This window comes from Cryptotermes secundus, unplaced genomic scaffold, assembly GCF_002891405.2.
Source record: "Cryptotermes secundus unplaced genomic scaffold, Csec_1.0 scaffold40, whole genome shotgun sequence".
NCBI lineage: Eukaryota > Metazoa > Arthropoda > Insecta > Blattodea > Kalotermitidae > Cryptotermes > Cryptotermes secundus.
Genome location: NW_019730583.1, coordinates 583,798 through 604,727, shown reverse-complemented (window position 1 = coordinate 604,727; position 20,930 = coordinate 583,798). Strand labels below are relative to the sequence as shown.

The 20,930-nt window shown below is 40.7% G+C and overlaps 1 protein-coding gene across 1 annotated transcript in view; it reads right to left on the bottom strand.

Annotated features, from left to right (window-relative positions):
* Nucleotides 1–20,930, bottom strand: part of LOC111866332 (glutamate receptor 1-like) — a gene marked incomplete at its 3' end in the record, with an annotated part of 272,087 nt that overhangs the window by 188,647 nt on the left and 62,510 nt on the right. The gene's annotated exons all lie outside the window — the stretch shown is intronic.

Below are 20,930 nucleotides of genomic sequence, written 5' to 3'. Positions count from 1 at the left end.
TCTCTTACTCTCGCCCTTAGTCACTCTAATATTTCTTAAATTCTATACAAAATCATGTTTCATGAAATTGATGCTGCACTACAAATCAATTTCGGTGTTAAATACTCTTTCCAAAAAGCCTTTGCAATTTTCAATTACTGTAATTTTCAAAAATATAAAATTTATGATTCTGTATTTCAGCATCCCGTTGCAAATGTTCAAATTAGGGTCCATTATTTATCTTCCGTCAAAATTGCAACACTTTTACATCCTACGCTTCAACACTACATGTTTCGGCCCCAAACGGCGATTTTCAGGCGTTTTTATGTTACAGATATTTTACTAAAACTGTGTTAAAAACTACTATACTTTTTTAATTCGTGTTAAAGTCACACACTGTAGTCTTCTTTTTAAGTAAAACGAGATAAAATCCTTTAAAAATTCTGTTGCGTATTATTCCACCTCCCCCGTTGTGTCGTCATTTTCGTAAATGTATCAAGGTGTTTTTCTCGGCAGCTTGCCCCCTCACGTTCGTGGTCTACTTTCAGTTTTTGACTGCCATATGCTCCTGGTTTGTGTGTGCTTCCTCCACAGCGTGTGGTGTTTTCTTTACTAGTAAANCCCCAAACGGCGATTTTCAGGCGTTTTTATGTTACAGATATTTTACTAAAACTGTGTTAAAAACTACTATACTTTTTTAATTCGTGTTAAAGTCACACGCTGTAGTCTTCTTTTTAAGTAAAACTAGATAAAATCCTTTAAAAANAGCTGCCGAGAAAAACACCTTGATACATTTACGAAAATGACGACACAACGGGGGAGGTGGAATAATACGCAACAGAATTTTTAAAGGATTTTATCTCGTTTTACTTAAAAAGAAGACTACAGCGTGTGACTTTAACACGAATTAAAAAAGTATAGTAGTTTTTAACACAGTTTTAGTAAAATGTCTGTAACATAAAACACCTGAATATGGCCGTTTGGGGCCGAAACATGTAGTGTTGAAGTGTAGAATGTAAAAGTGTTGCAATTTTGAGGGAAGATATACAATGGACGCTAATAAAATTTATATTTATGCTTTAAGAGATTATCTGCAGCTTCTTTTCCGAAAAGAAATAACACTCGTTTCTTCGTTTAAAGTTTTACAATATTTAAAGCAGATATACATGTGATATTTGCTCCACAAAACGAGTTATTTTATCCACACCAGAGCGTATGCTTTCCGTTTAAAACAAAGTTTATTGGTAATTCTGTTCGGTTCCAGACACTGACAACAGTCGCATACTGAATGCTGTCTGGGTTAAACATCTGCCAAGTGCAAACACTCGTTACGTAAAAAAGAGAACAAGCCATTATCCGTGCTGCAGCCCTGTACACTACTCTCGGTTAAGCTGAGCCCTTGACAGCAACGCACTCTGATATCTGTCAGTGAATTTAAATCCTCTGTTCGATATGTTAACCTTCTTCCTTCTGAATTTCGTGGCTTCCTTTAGCAAGTAACTTACCTGCTCCTCTTTCATCGATTACTTCTCTTTATTCGATCTGTTTTGTCGAATATATATAGATATTGAAGAATGCCGTCTTCTGGGATGTATTACCGTGTAGATATTGTGTAAAGCGACGTTTCGGAGGAACGTGTCGCCTCAAATTTCAGGGTATAAAAAATCCGTGAGCTAGGGACCAGCGTGAGCAGGAGACTGCTCCGAAATGTTGGTTTAAACAATATCTACACTGCGCCACATCCCAAAAGACGGCATTCTTCATAGTCACGGCCGTGAAAACCTCAAATGTTATATTTCCTTCGAATCGGAAGAAACCGCCTATTTCAGATTTATAGATTATTAATTACGTTGTTGCAACTGTAGAAAAGAACATTGCGTCAATTTGTGAGAATATAATCCTTAATGGCAAGTAGGCAAGGGTTATAATATGGCGACTGTCGTCTATTTAAATTTAGGCGTACTCTCCCAGCATTCGCACAGGTACCGAATAAAATCAGAAGAAATATTAATCATGTTAGTCGACAAGACAGCCGGTATTCGAATCACGTACCTCCTGAAAACAGGTCTACATTAATACTGTTGCTTGTTTACTTCCTTCTGCGTAACTTCACAGTTCGCTGCCCTCGTCACATAAACCCGCCTGCAGATTCCTTTCTGAGCCCACTGAATTCAGTTCACATCGCACATTATTTCTCCAAATCACTTACTCATGGAGCTCAGTCCTTCTTGATAAGCCGCCAATTTTGCAGCTGCTCGAGAATTTCCCAGCATTTTACGGAACCCGAAGGTTCATTATCGTGTTCACAAGAGCCCTCCACTGGTCCCTATCCTGAGCCAGATCAATCCAATCCATGTCATCCCACCCTATCTCTCTAAGATCAATTTTAATATTATCCACCCACCTATGTCTTGGTCTTCCAAGTGGTCTCTTTCCTTCTGGCTTTCCCACCAATATCATATATGCATTCTTCTTCGCCCCCTTTCGTACTACATACCCTGCTCACCTCATCCTCCTTGACTTGATCATTCTAATTATACCTGGAGAAGAGCAGAAGTTATGAAGCTCCTCATTATGCAGTTTTCTCCAACCTCCTGTCCTGTCACTTCATCTCTCTTCGGTCCAAATGTTCTCCTTAACGCCCTCTCAAGATACTCATATTAAAATACAAGTCTCATTAACACCAGGTAAACGCTTGAGGAAAAGGTAATGCTGTTCATATTCTTAAATAAGCATCATTCAAGATAAGGCTGAGTGGAAGTACAGCTCCATGCATTCTTAATTTCGGCACTAGCTGGAAGTGAGAGACCAGCTTCACGTTGCGGCCGCCTTATACCTGTGACCCCACGTATCCAACGAATAGTTGGCTGGATGAGTTCCAGGGGGGCTATATGAATGCGATGGTGTAAGGAAACATACCTGAACCTGCAGGGAATCGAATATTATTCGTGCAGTCCCTAGCCAATCAATTTTGTATTAACTGATTTACCTCGACTCCTAAATGGTCTCTTAAACTGAGTTCTACTGCCTCACCACAGTGTTTGCATACGCAGTTATTCATCTCTCTTGGAAACAATGAAAGAAATCAGGTGAACTGATGCTGGCTACAACGCTAACATTCAGATTGCAAGAATGAGCTTTGACAACCGCCACAGGCACTGTTGATAAATATGAACCCGTTATAATCAAATCATTTGCTTCAATATTGTTAGAAACGGCTGATGCTTTATCGGTGGCCGCATACCACGGTGGGAACGCGAAAATATATTGAAATTTACGACTTGTTTAGTCATTAATTCAATAACATGACATCGTTATATTAATCAGTTCGGCACAGCAAGCGAGGAATTTCGCAGAGAATGGGGCGAGATTAGTGCCCTTGTTTGAACTGTGCGTGTGCGCCTGCGTGCTTTCTATAAGCTATTAAATGGAATATCGTGACGTGGCTTCATTGGTAATTTAAAGATATTGCGTCACAGAGAAAAATCATTAGCGATTAGTATCATAATGCTTACGGTATTCATGGACTGTTTAACGACGCTGTACCAGTTGCTGACACCTCTGCTTCCTATTCAGACCTCAGCTCGAATGCCGCAAATCCTCACTAAGATTTTTCGTGGGTTTCCTCATCATTCCAGATATGCCGTAAAGTAGACCGATCGCTGCTTCTCACATCCTTCAGAATATAGCATTCACGAAACAACTCACAATGCGAAGCTAAATAAACTAAGAAATATAAAAATCAATTTCTTTACGCAGAAGATGAATCAGTCGATAATGCCGTATGAACAGCAAAAGCTTTTACGGAAGAATGGAAGGTTTTTACTTTAAACTCATGTACGAATAGCATATATGGAAAAAATGAAACATCTTTATAAAATTTAAATTGAGAAACCTGAAGAGAAAGGAAGAAAACACTCTGAAGACTCAGAAGGGGATTAAAGTTGATTTAAAGTGAATTTTAAATTGAACATGAAAATATAGACCGAAATAAACGGGCCCAGGATGGAGTCTAATAGTCTAGTCTATTGATTGGGCCCAACTGAGTAGGTTTTACCTGAAGATGGAGACATAAATCAGTCTCCGAAACGTTATGTTTTGACAAATAAACAGGACGGCGTTTTTAGATAAAGAGAGAACAATGAATAATCCAGAAATATAATATTTGCAACATAATGCACTAACGTCACAGACTTTTAGAGCTGATTGAGAGACCGTTGGCGTCTCATGAAGAACCCAGCTGCACTGAATTGGTTATATACTGGATCTTGACGTATAAATGTTAGGGGAATTTTATGTACGCCTATGTATTTATTCGAGTTCATTCCGCATTCCTTTCAGAAGTTCCGCTATAAAATTAGATGGGAGATATTGTACCTCTACTATCAGTCAATATTACATGTTTCGACCATGAATTATGTAGGTATATTTCTGAAGAGTTGATTTTATGTTTCCCATTTGCCTCGAATTCCATCTGTATTTGGAAGTTCAAATACGGTCACGGTTTATGTGTTGAGGCGTCGGCACTTGATACCCCCTCCCCGGCACGTTGTGTTTTGGTTGAGAGAGGAAACGGAAGGAGTGCGCGTTGAACTAAATTAATTTTTCTTGATACTAATATGGAGCTAGACATTTCCTCTGAAAATCGCAGATGTATTTCCATTTATCGCTTTAGAGTAAAATGGCTTTTTTTATTCCAACGGGTATATACAGAGTTAGGAAAACACTGGTGCTAACTCAGCTGTAGGTACAATATAAAAATTTAAAGAGTTGAGCGTCTGCATGTGTTTGCATAGGACTGTTGGTTTAAAATGTTATGCAGTTGCTTCTAAGTTACACGATTCGTGAGATGTAATTTTACTCCCCACATAGTCCGTGCTTTATAAACATACTTCTGAAGGTAAAGTAAAGTAAAGCTATCCCTGTAACAGGCTGTGAAGGCCCATAGGGTTGTGAGACGTTAAGGGTCCCACATTATCTAGACAATCGGCTCAAAGATGGCGGTAAGGTTGTCAGTTTTACGCGCCGGCCGCACTTCACTCCCCAAGAAAATTATTTAATTAATTCCTGGTACTCATTTCTGTTGGAGGCTGAGTCGACCCCCAGGGCCATAGTGGGGCTGGAATGATTAGGTGAATTGGAAAAAAAAATCGATGACTCCATCGGGACTTGAACCCGCGACCTTCCGGCTTGTAGCATAGTGCCTCAACCAACTACGCTACCACGTGCCCCACTTCTGAAGGTACTAAGGAATTTGTAAAAATATGCGAAACTTACAGTTTAAAAATCGTTTATTATCAATAATTTTCGCGGCAAAGTGGTTAATTGCATAATTTATTGGAGGACTTGAGGATCCTTGCGACAGCAACCACGAGATTACTGCCTTCTATGACGTAAACACTATATATTTTAGTAGAGAGATACCAATGTTTCAGAGGACTCTGTTGCCTTCGCCTGCTACCCTGAAGAAAGAGACATTAGGGTTCTCTGAAACATTTGTATTTATCTATCGGACTACAGGATTTCAGAACCCAAGAGATAGTAATCCTCAGATAACCGATTGTGTATAATATCTTGTCACTGAAGTTATTTCAAAATGGGGAGCACAATTCTTTCAAACACAGAAGGCAACAACATCCATAAACACATGTTTCATCATCATGCCGTAGTTTACTTATTGTCAGGTGATAAGTGATTATAGACGAAGTTTGGTTTCCTAATCGGATTTATTGGAAACTTTAACATACAACACGTGACTACACTTCACACAAAGACTAATGTTCTCGGCCAGAGTCTACGTTGCGCTGCTTGGTAATGACTTCCAGCGCTGGACGTTCCCATTCCTTTGGGTTCCCGAAATGTCCCTGCCCCAGGTACCAGCTTCTACAACTCCCAAACTGACTGACTGCCTGCAGACTCTCTCTCGATTGACTGACTGACTCTCGGCTCGGTCTTCTCTAGACTCTGGCTCATGGCAGCTGGTCTTCGTATATAGCCTCGACACGAACCCCATAGAAAAGACCACTTCCAACAGTTCTTTTATTGTTGCATGCTCGACTGTTGGGGCTAACAGGTGACGGCTATAGAGCCATTCCTCTTGGTAGACAAATTCATAAGGCGACTAGACTACTGGTTGAACGGCAGAATAATTTGAATCTGTTACAGATAAGGACACGTAATTTTGTCTTTTCCCCAGCGTCCAGATCGACTCTTTCACCTACCCAGCCTCCTGTACAGTTGATTATGTGGACTTTTTCCCTGGGGTATAGTTACCGGGGCGTGAAACTGATAAGTCATCTCCATCTAGAGCCGAGGTTAAGGTTTCCAGGAGCTATACCACCATTCCCTCATGCGTCTTCATGGTGTGGATAAGTTTACCGCCACTACATCGGAGATTCCAGCAGACGGTAGTTGCAGCATTGCTTTCTCATTAGTGGGAACAGAGCGTTCGCTTATTTTTCTCATACATGGTTTTCGTGTCTCAGTTACTCCTCTTCTACGGACACAGCATACATTTCATTCCTGTCGTTCAGTTTAGTAGATTATATAAGAGAGCATTATAAAATCGTCACTTTAAACACCGCCGTGATAGCCATCTGCTAGCAAACCACCAAGCTCATTCAAGACATTTTCATTTAGCACTTCCACTTTGGTCGGTAGAGCGGCGAGTTACGGGCTGTACGACCAGGGTTTGACTCCCGGCAGGAGAAATAAGCTGCTCTATACCCTACAGGGTTCAGACTGGCACTGGGTTCCAACCCAGTCTCCTATCTAATGGACACCGGGGGCTCTTTCCTCGAGGGTAAATCGGCAAGGGCGTGAGGCTGACCGCCTACCTCCATCTGGTACTGAGGTCGAGAATGATGGAGCTATTCCTCCATTCCCTCATATATTTTCATGGCGTAGTGCTTAATTGCTTAAGCAGAGGGACTATTTCACCTTTACCTTACTTTCTTTAAATACTTAAATGGAAGAAGTGATGGGCAGGTCATGTAGAACACATGAGATAAGAGACAGATGCTTTTAAAGTGATGGTCGGAAGTCTTGATGTGAAGGAGACCATCGGGGAGACAAAGGTGCAACCGAAGGATTGATATTAAAATGGATCTTACATGGTGCGAAGTTTTGGGCTCGATTCGGCTGGCTGAAGGCACCGCCCAGAGTCCACCTCCTGCGAAATCTCTAACGAACCCTCTATTCCCCCCCCCCAAAAATTGGGAATTCAATACTGAGCAACTGTTAGCTTCTAAGTCTGACCCTTCTCAGTGAAAATTTTAAATATTTTAACTAGCATTTAGCAAAATCAAGCTACACGCTTAACCGGAATGTTTCTTAGGGTCCCTGTTAAGAATCGAGTGGGTTCATGACGCCATGACGTGTTCTCGCAGTGTATGGGTGCTGAGTGATGGAGTGATCTGACGTGAACTTTTTAAACTTGTACGATGGCTTTAGAGAATTGTGACAAATTGCAGCCATCAGCATCAGGGATGATCCCTTCCTTACTGAGACGTCTATTCTTCGTAGATTTAGTCTCCGTGCAGCGTACCTCTTTGTCTTTCGTCCTCGCATCTCGGCCCGATTTAGAAGATTACTTGTTACAGTACTCCTGTGAAATGTCTTAAACCACAATTTCAAAATGGGCTCCAGTAACTCTCGGTAGGAACCCTATATCTTTGGTTATAGAAGTTGACACTGGTTAACAACTCGTGAAATTTAACAATTAATCAGTAAAGTCCACTTCAATATGTGACCATCGCACAGCTGTTCATAAAATCCCTGGTCAGTTAAGAAAATCAAATATTCATCAGGATTTTCGAAAGAGCCAATCGCAGTTGCCGCGCGGTCTAATGCATGAACTGTCTTCGCCGCTCGAACACTGGGATCGTGGGTTCGAATCCCACTTGACGCATGGATATCTGTTTGCGTTTATTCTGTGTTTGTGTTGTCCTGTGTGAAGGAAGAGTCCCTGCGACGGACTAAACCCCGTCCAATATTCCTACCGACTGTGTAAAAGATCAAGAAACCGAAAAAGCGGCCAAGACCCAACAAAAGGCTCTAGAGAGATGGATGGATAGACAGACAGAGACAAATAGATAGATGTTCAGAATAGCTAACTCTACCATATCATGAGTCAGTCGAATCCAGACTACATTATGTTCCTTTAAGTTTCGTATCAATATCGTTTTTGGACTTAACACTCAAGCCTAGCAAGTAGTTTTTTTCCCTTGAGTTTTTCGACAGAAATCCTGTATAATTTATGCAGATATTCCAGTGAGATTGATTTTGCAAATTTTTATCCACGTTTTGTGTAGTATCACTTGTAGGTCAGAATATAATAGCCTTCAATCTCAGATTTGATAATTTACTCGTTCATTTAATTTTCGTATCACTTGAAAGGTTACGGTACCTTGTCGGATAAACACAAGTGTCGGTACCCATAACAGAACTAAGTACAAATATATGCGTGTTCATCTTCCATCACCGATTTCTAGAGAATTGTCTCAGATCGGCTGCAACACCATAAGCAGTGAACAATGAATACCGAAGGGACAAATCTGAAGTTGAGAAGCGTTGTAAAGCGAACCGCAGAGAAAGAGGAAATTGTGGGTCGGTGAAGTAAATAGCACGGAAATGGGAAAATTTGAAAAAACAATGTGAAATAAATCACACAGAGTAAAACGTATAATACGTTGTAAAGCAAATCGCAAAGAAGAGGAAAATTTTGAAGAAAAGAAACAAAAAGAAAATAAATTACGGAGAAAGAAGGAAGTTTGAAGAACACCGCGAAGTGAACCTCATGGAAAGTGGAAAATTAAAGGAAGTCGTAGAAGAAAAACGAAAGAAAAAATGTCATTCAATGCAAATTTATTTACTACATGTGTATTTAAGCTTCATCAAGTGTCGAATCCAGGTCAGTAAATTGTGAGGTTTGTACTCTAATCACGCAACCGAATAGTGATGGTAGTGCTCTTGTTAGCTTGATTTGTGTTGCTGGAAGCAATGAACTGCGGTCAAATTATTACCGTCACAGTTGCAGATCAAGAATACGCAGGAAACTAATTAGCGTGTTCCTCTTGCATCACAGGCTTCTGAGCAATTATCTCAGTCGGATGCATTACTGCTAAGTCGGTAGTCTTTGGTCAGTATTCCGCGGAATTCTTTATGCTTCTGCGTTTCACGTAACCGTTATAGTCCGCCCACGATTTAATGATCCCTCGCATCAGCCATTCCCATCCCGAGAGAGAGTTGACGGACAGTCACGTGTTGACCAGGTGCACTGCAAATTGGTTGTTCTATTTGCGAGCAGTTTTCCATTACCGCAACGTTTCTGGTTGCTTCAGCCTTTGGAGTTGGAATGAAAATCTGGCAACAGAGCTATATTCTTCCGTCCTTGTTGGGGAATGCTACGTCTCAAGCAGACGAGACCAGGGGCAACTGAATATCGGTTCGGATATAGGAGAGCAAGAGGTTTACACTTCACTATCAGGACATTATAAATGTACCGTAAATGAGCTAACAATAACAAAACGTGGAACATACCTCCCTCTAAAATAAGTGGGCCGATACAAAGTACAACCTTTTTTTAACATACAATATTAGGAAAATTATTAACAGCTGATAAATTAAAAAACAATCCACTAACTTAATAAGTACATTTACTAAAAGCAACAATTTTACGTGTGACTTCCAATTCGATTACTTATTGTTAATTTTAACGATATAGCTGTACGTTATAATAACAATATCATTATAAATTATATTATTTTTGTAATTCCCTTGTGCCTTATATGTGAATACATCTGTTGTTTCATCTCTCTAGAACGGTAAGGGCTGTTCATTATCACTGTTACTTTCTAATCGACGTAATTGCTTCTCACAAATTTATATACCGAAATATTGAATTGATGATAGAATTTTGTTACCGAAACTTGTAACCGGATATTAAAGTAGTTAAGTAGTTATTGTGGATCTACAAAAATAATGATTGTGGTTAGAAAAATAATGGTGTTCTACACTTTATAGAGAAGTAGTCATAGGATTTTGCCGGTCACAGTGACTGCGCAGTCTAAGGCATAAACTGTCTTCGCCCGCTAGGACGCTGGGATCGTGGGTTCGAATCCCACACAGGGTATGGATATTTGGTGCGTGTATGGTTTTATTCTGTGTTCGTGTTGTCCAGTGTTTAGGTAGAGGCCTTGCGACGTGCTGATCACTCGTCCAAGAAGTCCTACCGTGTGTGAAAAAAAGGATTTTGATGAAATATGATATACATTAAACGTAAATAGAATTTACTTTTGTTTATTATCTGTCTCATATATGTCATTATTTATTAATGAATTAATTCATTCTTTCATTTTATCAAATATAATTCATAGTAAAATTATTATAAACGATATATAGAGGGGTAAAAAAGGTAAAGCTAACCCTGTAACAGGCCGTGAAGGCCCATAGTGTTGTGAGACGTCGAGCGCCCACATTTTGTCCAGATAGTTGGCGGTTCAGCCTTACGCACCGGCTGCCCTTTACCCCCCTCCCCCCACCTGTAAGATTCCTGGTACTCATTTCTGTTAGAGGCTGAGTCGACGCCATGGCCATAGAGCGGCTGGAAGGATCAGGTAAATTGAAAAGATCCACCTCATCGGGACTCAAACCCGCGACCTTCCGGTTTGTAGCATAGTGCCTCAATCAACTACGCTACCGCGTGCCCCTTATATACAGGGGATCAAAGTATACACATATATAGATATTTTCAAATTTGGGCCAAAATATGAAGTATGGCTTCCTGTGACATTCTCTCAAAAAATGATGTTAGGTACATGAATGCCAGAGCCACTTTACCGAACGGCAGAACAGTCAAAGAAAATGGCGGCGAAACAGTATGAATATATATTTTGGGCCCCTCTATAGAATATCGACTTATGACTCACTACTGTACGACCTGGAGTGAATATTTAATGAAACACATGAAACGTATTTTCCATACAGGCTGTCCGTGGCGTGCCCCATATTACAACGGTACTTTTGCATCTGCAATAGATGAACATATAAGATCACTGAAGTAAGGTCAGTAGCACAACCGTATGCTTCCAAGGAGCACAATTTGCCAGTCCTGTTGAGGCAGTATGGGGTCCTAGTGCATCTCAAAACTTACAGAAGATCTAGTTAGGAGAAAAGCGAAGAAGAAGAAGATACGCAGTCTCAAGTTCAATTACGAGGCAGTACGTGTAGTTCATATTTTACTTAACGTCAATATCAATAACTCAGATCATTAGCGTCAAATAATTGGATAATAGTAAATATTAACTGAAAATATGTGGAAGGAAGTAGAAATGTCTTTATTTCAGACAGGCTTAGGGCGTCCGAAAACCAACGGCGTCAAGACAAGCATTAAGACATGAGAAAAAATACGCAGTCTTGCTTCATTCGTGATTCGTCAGCATGAAACTGAGGTCAGCATCATGACTCAGACCGGTGCGCGGCGGTTTTCATAATCTCATTCGTTTCAACTGTGTTCCTTTCTTTGCGTTATGTTGCAGACATCGTGTCTTGACTGTTACATGTCTTGACGACTGCCGGGTGTGCGGCCTACCTTACTCTCCGAGTACTTTCATGAAGGAGCGGGGAAACCCAGAAAACCTTAGTCAAGATAATCGTGTCTCGGCCATGATTCGAACGTGTCACTTACGGAAAAGTGAGAAACGTTGCCGCTTGAACTAATTTTTTGGTTGCAGTCTATGTGGATAAGAGAATGTTATTAAGGTGTATCTGCAAAAAGATGTCCAGTTTGATGACAGCGACTGTTGTTTAACTAATTACAACATAAACTTTTCTGACGAAGGGGTAAAACCATGACTCCACCCTCGGACCGAATAATGCATCACGCTATGACGCCATAATGACGTTAAAAATGCGAAATTTAAAGCAGAAAGAGAGAAAGCTATGCTTTTAATCTTGTTAAGGGGAAAACATCATAATGTTAAATGTTCAGTAATGCGATGTTGTGTTCTTTCTTTCCCATGATGATAGCGTGTGCGCCTGTCGCCATGATGTGTGGGCGCAAACTTTTATACGCAGCGCTGTGGCTTCAGATACGAGCCCGTAACCACTGGAAGAGGGGCGCAAACTGCGTGGCAGGGAACAGCGCGAATTCGTTGCTTTCCGCAACTTCTCGCGCGATATCTACAAAATTGAATGGACTTCATTTTGTTATGACGGCTCTAGCAATGTGTACAGTCATCATAAAAAGAAAGTGACTGTTTAAGGAGAACACTGTCTGAATGACAAATGCTGATTCCTTTGAAGGAGTCTTATTTTTCTCGTGAAGGTCGTAATAGAAGATTCGATTAGATCTAATTCACAATCCAATAAATAATTTGCAGCCATGGGAACATTATTTATATAACATGTGTTTGATGGCCATGAACATCGCTGTTCTTGGATGGACAACACTGCAGCTTTACATTTAAGAGATCCTAGGTTCAATTCTCAGATCTGGTGTTGCTATGTTGAAGGTGGATTATCAAAGTTTTCCTTGGACCCTCCAGGCAAATGACGGGATGGTAAGCCTAATTGAAATTAGGCCACAACAAATTTCTTAATCTTTTCGAATTTATGATCCACTGATAATTTCGTCATTTTATATGACACGATCTGAGGTATTGACGTCATATAAATAAGGGAATGTATTCAAATAAATGTGATTGTAAGATCATATTAAATATTAAAACAAATTTAGTCATCAACGAAACAATTTTTATTAGTTTTGGTTACACTACATGTTTCGATCCATAAAGGGTCATCTTCAAATTAAACCAAACCAAACCAAATTAATAAAAAATGTTGAGTTGGCGGCTGAATTTGTATTATTAGTTTTACTTATGCAACAGGATGTAAACAAAAATTACATAAAATTAATATACGATTTATTATAATAAGCAAGAAAAGGGACCGGGATATTTTAATCAGCACAGCAAGTAGTCTTCGGGGTGAAAGATCGTAGTTCGTTTCCTATCGAGGGCAAACACTTCTCCATCCATCACCGTGTTTAGATCGGATTTTTGGTCCCTTCATTTTGCTGACAATTGAGTAAGGGTACTATTATCTCGAGTGCAGAGCGGCCTGAGCCTGAAGCTGACCAGCCACCTTCATCTAGTATCGAACTCGTAGATTTATACCTCCACTGTGCCACACGTATTTGTAGTGAGCTGCTTAGTTAAGAACAGCGACATACACGTATTTGCCTTGACCCCAAAAACGAAGCTTAAAATTTCACGCAGAATTATTGAGAAATGTAGGTAGCAGCATGAGAGAGAGAAATATCCTTCCGCGGTCATTAGAAGGTTGTGTGGGCCCTAGAATCGGTCTGGACCTGGTGACAAAGAGCACAATCCCTGTCCCTAACGAGAGCACAATCTTGTCTTCTAACCCTAGGAGTGGGAGCTGCTGCAAATTCGCAAGGAACGAGTTTTGATAATATATCCCATTCATTTCCAATTCTCTAATGCCCTGCAGAACGTTGCTATATTAGACAGTCAATATCACATGATAAACAGCAGAGAACGGAGCTGTAATCGTTCTTTTTCTCTGTTCAGTTGTGGGTTGGGTCTAGGGGACTATAACGCACAGCGGAGGCACGTCCGGTATGTTATAGTTGCCAGGGGAAACGGGGTACTAAGTTTACCGGCTTCTAGGGTCATGTTTGCGGTAGCAAGGGAATATGTGTGTGGAAGGGGGATTCTATGCGGTGCTGTAAACACCGCGACGCTGCCGCGCGACTCCCTGAAATGTCGTCCCTAGAGAATTCAGGAACATGGAAAAGCCATTCCTGTCCTCGACCTGGTTCTCTCCGCACTGCGAGCCATCCTGGATCTGCTTTTCTTCCCCATGGAAGAGGAGGAAGGCAGGGATAAACAAACTTTCACAGTGTTTGCCCCCAGTGGCAATCAATCAAGCAAACACCTACCCTCATATGAATGTAGTTTAGGTAGGAGTTGACATATTATTAGCGGAATTATACATACCATTTCGGGGACCTGGACGTAGGTGGAGGAAAGACATCAAAATTAATGATAAATAAATAGATTGCGGGCGTGGTATAGATTAATATAGCACAGGAGTAGGCCCAATTGCAGGAACCTCTGACTATAATAAATAATTTTGGGTTTCCATAAAATGTGAGGGAGTTTATAACAAGATGGTCGACTGTTAGATTCTGAAGTAGAACTCTACTCCACAAAATACTTGTTAAATAAATATGGTGTGCGAGTATGGATTGAACTTATCTGGCTCAAGATGGGTGTCCAGTGGCGGATACTAGTAAACGAGTTAATTAACCTTTGAGTTCCATAAAAGGCGGGGAATTACTTGAACAGGTGAGAGACTATCAGTTTGTTAAGGGAGAAAATTCTTCCTGGAGTTCATTACCTGACACGTGTAATTCTTTTACATCTCAGCTAATGTTTCATGCAACGTCGCAAGATCTGTGATTGTTCAAACCGCAGAGTGGCTGAGAGTCGGCGATTTTTTTCCCCTCAACTCCAAGTCACCAACGGCCTTATTCACAGTGTTCCGGTAGTTAACTTCCGTTCTCATCTTAATTCAATTATGTTGAAGGTTTAAGACCTAATATACGAGTTATGTATTCAAAGCGTTTCGTGCTTGATCCAAATTAACGGCCGTGGGGATTAATTGCGTTGACCACGCGACACCCTCTATCCGCTAACGGTGGCACTAATTTCCCCGACAAGCGGCGGTCGCTCGGTCGGTATAGTTCACTTGTGTACTGGAGCGACGGAGTTTTTTAATATCGAATGCACAAAGATAATTAAAACATAATGAGCGATTGGTGTAGATCAAATAACGCAACAAACGTCAAACATAGTTCCTGTGTAATGCAACCGTTTATCGATTGTTGAAATAATATTAATATCGAGGTATTCTGTTGATGTACTCATGTCATGTCACTCTCTACATAGAAAATTAATGTAACATCCTCTCCGCATCAGTTTCAACAGTTTCAAAGAACTAGCGGGGACCCCGATAGAGGAGCCACTTGATGGCATGCTTGTAATCGGGCGCATTTGAGCGAGCGAACAGAAAGTTTGCATTCAAATTTAGAGCTTCCGTAACCAGCAGAGTGCCGGGCCCGACCAGAGATGAAGCTCCGTCTGAAACATGTAGGGTGTGCTACCAACTCAGAGCTATCGCAAACCTCATGAGGCAGTAGTAGCTGTGACTGGAACAATGGTGGAATGAGGGTTAATAAGATAAACCGTAGAACTCAAGAGCAAAAGCTTCTGCAATGCCTTTTTGTGCATCATGAGACTGACACGAAGTGATCCGCTTCTGGGAGAGCGGTGAGAAGCCAGCGTCTAACCACCTGAACCATGGCAGAATTCTTGATTATAAAAAGTAAATATTTATGTTATTATTGTACTTCATGTGACTTCTTTGAGTTATTCAGTTACCAGTTTCGGCTCTAAGATTCCGTACAACGCGTTTAAAATGCTTCTTTCTTGTTCATACATCTTGAAAGGAATCAAAAGTTTCTCCATAGCGGGCCCTGCATCCAACATCCAACCTCCAATAGTTTCACCAAGCTGCTCCATCCGCGTTAAGATGTATGTATGTTTCTGTTTGTGTGTATTGAAATGTGATCACTGTTTAAGATTGTGAATAAATCAGAAATCCCTAACGATTGGTTCCGTTCGGCTATAACACAATAATATCTGGAAATCTTGCAAAACAGGTAGGCCGATATAATTAGTATGAATTATAAGGTCGCGAGTTCAAGTCCCGATGAGGTCATTGGATATTTTTCAGTTGACCTAATCCTTCCAGCCGCACTAGGCCCTGAGGATTAGTTAGTTAGTTATTGGAGAGGGTGAGTTTCCCCATGCACTTAGACCTGTATTGGTCCATTGTGCTTCCTTCTATGATTTCCACCAGTCTCTATATCCTACCGGTACTGGTGCTTACCATCAGTCCCGCCCAGCCAGCGAGACCGGCTCTACTANTTCGACGACCTCCGCCGGCTATTTGAACCCGCGTACTACGAGTCATGAGTTTGGAACGTTACCTCTAGACTACGGAGGCCGCTAGGCCCTGGGGTTTACTCAGCCTCTAACAGAAATGAGTACCAGGAATTAATTAAATAATTTTCCTGGGGAGTAAAGCGTGGCCGGCGCTTAAGGCTGACAACCTTACCGCCATCTTTGAGCCGATTGTCTAGATAATGAAGGACCCTCAACGTCTCACAACCCTATGGGCCTTCACGGCCTGGTACAGGGATAGCTTTACTTTTTACTTGTTTTTTATGTATTACCGCGTATTTGTAAGGAAAGGTACATAGGTACACCTAAATGATTTCTGTTTGATATTCATGTAACGAATCTTAGTAACTTTGGAAACTTTTGTGATATTTTATTATTCGGGCCTGTTACTACTAAACCATTACAAGAAGGTCTCAATGGTGTTCACATTAATTCCGTAAATTAGTTCCAAAAACCATTAAGGTCTCATAGCAATAGCAAGTAACTTATTCTGGTGAATATGTAAGACTTCCATGTGACCTGTACTAAATCAGTAATGTACTGTTGTGAAGACGTGCCCGTTTACTAGCTCACTAGTTATCCTCCTAGATACGCCTAGATCTTCCCAACATTCTTTATCTTTAAGTTTCCGACTAGTGTCTTTGCTCCAACATCTGATATATGCAGCGCCTATCCCATTCTCCTTGAATTTATCATTCGAGTAATATTTTGTGAAGGAAAATTTATAATTTTCATTATTATGCAGTTTTCTCCACAATCCCGTTGCCTTCTCTTTCCATGTTTGTGCTTTAAATTCAAACGTTCTCTTCAGGACAATATTCGTAGAACATTTTCCACCAAATCTGAATGCATGTGCAATGTTTCAATAATGTTTTGACGTGAGAAACAATAATTACATGAGTTCAGATATTTTATACTCAGAAAATGAGAAAACTTTAATTCGATGCCCGTTGATGGCTGAATGGGTAATTTTATCGTCCGACATTTATTATTATAAGATTCTAACTCAAAGGCTTTGTGATACTCAAAAGATGGCGAACCATCAATCAAAACCACCGCGTTATAAAAGTCGTAATAGAGTCGCAACGGGACAGTGCTTCTCTCTAGCGGGTGCATTATGAAGCTGAGTAGCTTTGATATTGGAATATAAATCTGAACCGCAGTTCAGGAGAGATTTTGTTTTATATAATTTTCTGTTATTGTAGATTGGTTACAAAATGCTGCTCTTAAGCCTCTCTGTTTAAATTTGTGTTTACATACGTAACTGCACTAGTCTAAATGTCTCAGACACTAGTGACTTTCAAAACTTACTAACTCCCAAACTGTATATTCAGAAATGTTAACGGATGGGAGAAAATATTTTGTAACAGGATCTAATATAAGCCAGGAAAGGAAATTTTAAATTTAAGATTTCTTTCGAAACCCAATATTTGCATTTGTCCGCTGCCCTCTTGAATTTCCTATTTTTATGATGATAGTGTTGTGAACTGGCTACTCAGTTTTCTAATATATGAGCCGTTGTTCTCTATACTTTTTTTCCTTGGTACTACATCCCCAGTGGGCCTAGGCCTACCTCCATGAACTTCTCCGTTCACTTCGGTTTTTCTAGATCTTACACATTCGGTAGGACTCATTGGGCGTGTGATCAGCTGGTCGCAAGGCCTCTACAGGTACACAAACACAAAATAAACATCCATGCCCTGAAAGGGATTCGAATCCACGATCCCGGTTTCCAAACGAGCGAAGACAGTACATGCCTTAGACTGCTCGGCTACCGTGACCGGCGTTCTCTATACTACCGTAGAAAATATAACGTTACAGGCATTTCAAAACTGTAGACTGATATACAAACATCGTAAATTCCAAAGAACCCCAATTCGACTATCTCATACTCAGATTTACATTAAAATTTTCTTGATACTGACCTGTTTTATTAATATTACAATCAGGTTCCTAAGATGTTTCACTTCTCAGGTAATCATGTATGCCCACTTTTTAAAATCCTTACCTTCACCCACACTTTGTGACGTATGAAAATGTAATTCTCGCTATTCTTATCGGAAGTAATCACACTACAAATCATACCGTTACGTAATTGTAGAACTGTGTGAGAAGTGTATCGAGTGGGAAGGGTTAGAGGCTATGGTACAAGAATCCCGCAGTTCTGCAGCAACTCTTCTTCTTTAGAAGGAAATGAATTTATGACGAGTAATAAGGAATAATAAAATTCTATTTTAATTCTCTTGAAAATGTATTCATATTTATCCCTCAGTATCTCGAGAAGTCCGTAGAGAAACTCCTTACTTTTACATTTCGCTTCAGCCTTGCGTTGTCACTAATCTGAGGCATTCTATTCATTATTGCATCAAGAAACATCATTTTTATATCCGAGAGACGTAAACAAATGGATTGTTTTGAGCTTGAAAAATACTATCAGGTGATGGAGTGACTATAGACGGGGTTTTGATTGGTAAATGGATTTACTGGACTCTCACAGATCCGCGGCTACAAGTAACTATAGCGCCAACGCCAATTCACACACTAAGCAGTTCACTACAGCAAGCACTAAGTCTTCTCAGTCTGCTGTGCCTTCACCAGTCGTTGTCTGGTAACTGCTTCCAACGCCGTACATCCCTCAGCTTCCGTGTTCAAGTCCATACTTGCCGCAGACTCTCTCACAACTAACTAAATTCTAGACTTGTCCTTGTCCGCAAGGAAAACACTTATCCCAACAGCTCTTTTATTGAAGAAAGCAGTCTTCTGGGATTTGGCACCGTGTATATGTGGTGTTAACCGACGTTTCGGAGGAACGTATCGCCTCCATCTTCAGGGTAGAAGAAAAAATATAAGAAATCTGCAAGCGAAGAGACCGTGAGAACCGGTAAAAGCAGACTGGTGTTGGAAATATACACAGCTATGTGAGAGCAGAGAAGGAAGGGAGAAGGGCAAGTATACAAGTGAAAAACAGTAGTGTGGGAGGGGTGGAAAGGAGCTGAGACAAGCAAGGTTTTTGTGTTGGGGGAGAGAAAGGCAAGATGGAGGCGATACGTTCCTCCGAAACGTCGGTTAACACCACATATACACGGTGCCAAATCCCAGAAGACTGCTTTCTTCATAGTCACCGCCGTGAAAGGCTCAAATCTTACATAGCTTTTTTATTGTTACATCATGCAGCTGTCTAACGGAACGCATTGAGAACACCCCAATTAGTCCATTGGTGCGTGTTAGAAATATCTTGCTTTGCAAAGGGCGTTGTTAGCAAAGTAATTACTTAGCCTTAGATCTAGGTGCTACAGTACTAGTACACTATTCTCAAACACTCCCCTTAACGTAAAAGACACTACGCCGAGTTCGAGATACGAAACCCCACACCTACTCCTATACAAGTCAACGAGTAACCAAGAATTATGTTTATATAATATTAATTTTTCTTTCATATCTTATTTATGGTTCTGTTGTCAGAAAGGATACGGTTAGATCAAGACCTAAAGCCTTTCCTGAATTTAACCCGCTCCTAGCAATGTATAGAGTAATAAAATTTATTAAAGTGAACAGCCTGTTGCTACTAGCACAATACACGCCCAGCGCGCAACTGAACTACTGTAGCGCACGGAATTAAGCTCTGCAGAATGCTATACAAGATCCGGGAGAGCAAAGCTAGCGTCCGAACCGCCCTCACGTCCGAACTGCCCTCGCGTCACATATCTTGGTTGGAAAAAGGAGAAGAAAGAACATTCTTGTCTCAACAAAGTAAATAAAGATGTAATTAAATTTATAAACGTCTTAACAATACTTTGATACCCTTAATCTGCAGTAAGTTGGTATAACCGAGGAAAAGTGTACAGATATCCCACACCATTTGTCTATTGAAAGTGCAAGTGGATTAACTTGCCCTACCCCGGCTACTCCACATAACAATAACATTGAAGTTTATAGTGGAAAACCTTTCCAAATCCACCATCCTCAGTGTGAAGGGGGTTGGGGGAGACGCTTTCAGTAACCAACATGGCGTATACTTGACTCTAGGACACTCAGCTTCCACCATTTTGTTTATCTGACCTCCTGCGTCAGCGGCGGACTGTCCAAAATCTTACACCATGTAACAGATTTAAGAACAAAAATATTTCGACAACATATGCTGTCTTTATGCTTACAAATAACAGTGGAAATTGTGAAATTTATGTAATAATACAGGAGATACTTCTTCAGACCAATGCCTGCCCATCACAGCTCAAGTTATTTGTGCTGAACGCTTGCTAACCTCATATCAAAAATCTGATGCTCTTCTGACTTACTGATAGAGCAGTAACACTTCTTACTTGAATTGCTGGCTGTACTCGTGTCGATATTCTGAGATGACATCTTCAGCCTGAGAAACCTAAAGCTAGGAAAACGCCTTGAAACATGTTATAACTGTCGCCTCCTCTAAATCTTTATACACGTATGTTCTTCCTACACAATCACAGTTTCATCACAGTCAACGAGATCTGCAGGCTATATAACGTATGCAGATTAGAAGGGTTTCATAAGTAAGATAATCAGTTTGTCTTTCTTCATGTTATTTTCAAATGAAAAATAACCCTTATTATCAATACAACAATCTCAGCTAATCGTGATACTCTGCTGTATATGGACCCAGAAGCTTCGTTTAATTTTCTGAATTTTCTTCAGGTATGCCCCAGACTGGAAATAGACTTTCGCGCGGGTACATGCCATCTACTTAATCCCAGGGGCCAGGGCCGAGCCATAGTTCAAGCGGTTACTCGCTGGCTTCTCAACGCGGCCGCCCGGGTTCGATCCCGGGTCTGGGCAAGTGGGATTTGTGGTGGACACAGTGGCGCTGGGGCAGGTTTTCTCCGAGTACTTCGGTTTCCCCAGCCAATCTTCATTCCACCAATT